Source organism: Meleagris gallopavo, chromosome 12, assembly GCF_000146605.3.
Source record: "Meleagris gallopavo isolate NT-WF06-2002-E0010 breed Aviagen turkey brand Nicholas breeding stock chromosome 12, Turkey_5.1, whole genome shotgun sequence".
NCBI classification, from domain to species: Eukaryota; Metazoa; Chordata; class Aves; order Galliformes; family Phasianidae; genus Meleagris; species Meleagris gallopavo.
In genome coordinates this window covers 14,178,256-14,182,552 of record NC_015022.2, presented here as the reverse complement: position 1 = coordinate 14,182,552, position 4,297 = coordinate 14,178,256, and positions in this window count along the sequence as shown.

Here is a 4,297-nt window from a genome sequence, read left to right as displayed (position 1 = left end):
TCCAAAAAAAAAAAAGAAAAAAAGAGAGTAAATACAACTCTGACTGTCTCCCTGTTCCAATAAGCTTGCCTTGCACGGGCACCTGGCTTCCCCTTGCATCAGAGTGCTTCACAAAATCATTTTGCTTGCAACTGCTTGCAGCGTGTGGCTGTGGGCTGACTGCAAAGCGGCCCTAAGACACAGCATGAATGTGGAGGATCCAGAGGCTGGATCCTAAGGGTGAATTATCTAGAAGCAAAGTGCCATTGTTTTCGCAAAAACTAGATTCTGGTGAGCTGAAAAGCAAGCCTGCTTCTGCCTTGCCTTGTCAGGATTAGCAGTACCTACCTGGGATCTGCAGTGTTGACCAGGGCTGTCAATTAAAACTAAACACATTTCAGTGTGGCTGCCAGCCAAAAACACAGAACCTGCCAAATATTAAACACAGAGGATCTGCCTAGTTTCAAAACAATTGTGCCACCGCTGCGAGCAGGGTGTGCTTATAATTCCAGTGTAATCCAAGCACTGCTCGTGCCAACTCCTAGCTCACGGAGGAGGCCTTCCAAAGGAGCCATCCACAGCTCTGCCTCTCTATGAGATCCTCTTCTCCTTAGTTTTAAGATCTCCAGAATGTTACCTATTGGAGAACCTTTGTTCTGTCAGCACTAAAATCATAGCATTATAGAATCATTACGGTTGGAAAAGACCACCAAGATCACCAAAGTCCAACCATCAACACACGACCACCAAGTCCCTCAGTGCTGCATCTCCACGGCTCTTGAACACCTCCAGGAATGATGACTCCACCACTTCCCTGGGCAGCCTATGCCAATGCATCACCTTTCTGAGAAGGAATTTTTCCTGTTATCCAAAAGACCACAAGCAAATTCAGGTTTCTTCTCTTGAAGAATAACAGAATCAATTAAGCTTGTGAAGTCAATGAATAATGAAATTTCTTATTAGTAAAACTACCACTGAGGGCAAAACTTCCCCATAAATTATATATTGAAGTGTGTCATGACTGTCATCACATGCTGATTTCAGATAACAGAAAGGGCATTGACTATGTATATAACACAATTTCTAAGCTGCAAATGGATGCTCACTGGAAGAAGTGTATCTGAAATAAAAGGCAATTGAAAAAGATCTCAGAAGACAAAAATAGGTTGGTTTTCTTCCCTAAAATTTTGAGATATTTTGGCCCTCCAAATGGAACATCTCAAAGCTGCTTTTTCTTGACAGGAAATCCTCTCAACATACATCCATGCATCTCCAATCCAAAACTCTGTTGTAATCCTTTATAACAGGGATGAAAATAGATCTGATTTCCTAAGCTATTCCCACACAATAGGAAACACAGAAGAAGAGATCACAGGTGCAGTGAGAAATGGTGATGACTGCACAAGGTGGTAGGTAAGCAGGCATGCACAAATAGCCACAGTTGATGGTATTAAGGCGAGAAACATTTCCTGTCATCACAAGGGCCAGACCGTGGAGTCCTAGAGAGTTCTATTTTGGGCTTGTAAATCACACTTAAAACCTACAACAGAAGAAGACATGTCTTTAACCTTATATTTAAAATGGAAACCAAACAAAGATGCCAGAGCACATTCCTCTGTGTTAAACTGAACTCAGCAATGCCTGTGACAGCCATCTTTCCCGTCGCCAGAGATATCCTCTTGATTTTTCAATTAAGCTGAGATTCAGTCCAGAACTGATGTGATGCTGGGCCTGGATAGGGCTCACATGTTCCAGCTTTCACCATTATTGCCTCAAATCTAGACTGTGAAGATCTGGTAACACAGCAAGACAGGTGAGGGAAAGAAAAACTGAGACACTAATAACTAAACACTCCATATCAGTCCATGCTTTTCACTCTGAAAGCCCATAAAGTACATTACAAATTGAGTTCTTTATCTCCCCAAACCTCCTCATTCACCCATGTAATACGACCATCCTAGAGAGGTAGAAGGGGAAGGAGAGCAAAGCAAGAGGCAGATGTTCAACTTCAACAAAATAATTTTAAAACAGGAAAAATAAAACGAAACAACCCAAAGGCAGATTTCTTTAAATACCAGATACGAGGACTCTCATCTCTTTATTCAGCCTTTTCTGTGATGCAGGTAACCATTCTAAGGTTCATAACTCATATTTTCAGATTGCTTTGGCAGCCTGCTGGGAGTAAATTATTACCTCTGACTGGCAGGTCACTGAATGCTCCACTGCCCATCCAGGAAAGCTCAGGTCTCTGCTTGCTGCAATGCCTTTCCTCCAGGGGATAACTCTCATATAAATTCTCAACTTGGGCATCACCAAAGTAGATCAGAATGTCATAGTCTCTCTAACTTACAGAACTACATCATTAAAGAAGAAATGACAGCAGAATGAGCACTGCAAGACATTTTTCTATCTGTACATACCCACATAGCAATGATCTATTTACTATGACAGTGCTTACCACATTTCTCTCCATTTGAGCATGATAGGCAGTGCTGGCATGGTACGTTAGGCAACAAGCAGAAAAATAGCTTGGCTGTCTCTGGACTTGCCCACCTTTTCTCAACAGCAGCTTCAAATGCTGTTTTGTTTTGACACATGTTTCCAATAAAAACACAAGGTTCATATTGACAAGAGGAATGCTGGACCAGACCACTGGCATTTCAGAGCAGCCACAAATTCTGCTTTCTCCGAGCCCCTAAGGGTCAATTCCGTGTGGCAAGACTCCCCACTCTCTAATTACTCATGTTCCTCCACAACCAGCCTCCTTATCTCATGTGCTACTGTCAGCTGAGGCTGATTTATTCAATTATTTAAAGAGGCATCGTCAACTCAACTATGCAATATTTACGTACATAAAATCAATAAAATCTTTCCAATTACTTCTGCTATCTCTGATTTAAGTGCTGCTCTGAAATTTGGATGCAGGCACTGACGGTTTCCCACTTTACAGTAGGTATCTCAGAGAGATGCTCTGATGGTCCGTGTAAAGAGCGGGCTCCAGCGATGTGTGAATGAAGAGCTGCTGCTAGGATACATTTCTGCAATGGTCTTAGTTTCATAACTTAACTAAAAGATCAAACAATTTTCTTTTTGCATTAATGATTTGTGATCTACGCACCTCCTTGGGTACTCAGAACACCTCCTTCAAACCTCCTAGCAGGAATGACGATGCCAAGTGCTGGATTTCCCCCCACACCTCTCCAGACCATCAAGGAAGGGATTAAGAGGAAATGCAGCTGGATGAAGGCCACCAAAAACCCCCTAAAATCCTAACACAAAAACCAGGAAAAGGGCACTTGGTCCAACCCACCTTCTGGAAGTGTGAGAAAGAGGTTCATCTGTAGCTCAGCTCCTTTATTTACTGATCCCAAAGAAACTCAATGATTCCACGTGTTAGGAATCAAGTCTACTAAAGGAATGAGGAGTATAGCAAAATGACTGATACCATGGACCTTTGCCTTCCTCCTTCCAAAGAAGCAAAAAAGAAAGAAAAACAAAATGTTGTGGAATTTATTCTTTAAAATAAAATAATAATTAAAAAAAAAAACAACATTCCTGAGACACACACATGGATGTTACATGCCATAAATTTCCACGTCATCACATTTCATCTCACACCGATAGCGGAAGGCCGAACTAATTTTTTGAAGCGGCCAGCCAGGCTCTCATGAGAACAATTCAGTTCATTTGTTGTCCTTCTGCTTTGATGTACTCCACGATCTCACACGAGATCAGGCTGCAGTGGGAACGGCTGGGCTCAGTGGACAAAAGGCAGCGGGCTCCCTCCTAGGAAGCTAATCAAAACCATCCAACCCCAGCGGAGGGAAGGCACAAGCAAAGAGCCAGCGAATAACTAAATATTTGCTACCCCTTCAATAACCTTGTCACCGAAACACAGAAGTACAGAGATAACTCGATCCTCCTCCTGAGCAAACACACTGTGCGTATTTAACTTGACAGGTTTTTCAAGACTCATATTCCATAGCTTTCCATATTGTCCTCAGCAGGACACAGCCAAAAGTCTGGAAAATAATATCTTCTCTAACTTCACTACTCCCTCCTCCACTTCTTCTTTTTCTTTTTTTTTCCCTTGTAATCATCCATATTATTAATAGGAGGCAGCTGGTTCCCATTAATGTTGGGAAAACTGGTCTATCTCAGGAATTATGGTTTAAATTGGCTTGTAGTCTGGGGGAATTAGCCATCTGCACCTGGCCTAACATGGATATTTTCAGCCATGCTAATCATAAACAGGGCTTTGTTCTAGTTGTGTCCACTCAGGTCTCTCTGTCTTTTTATTTTCCCCTTAAAGAGTGAA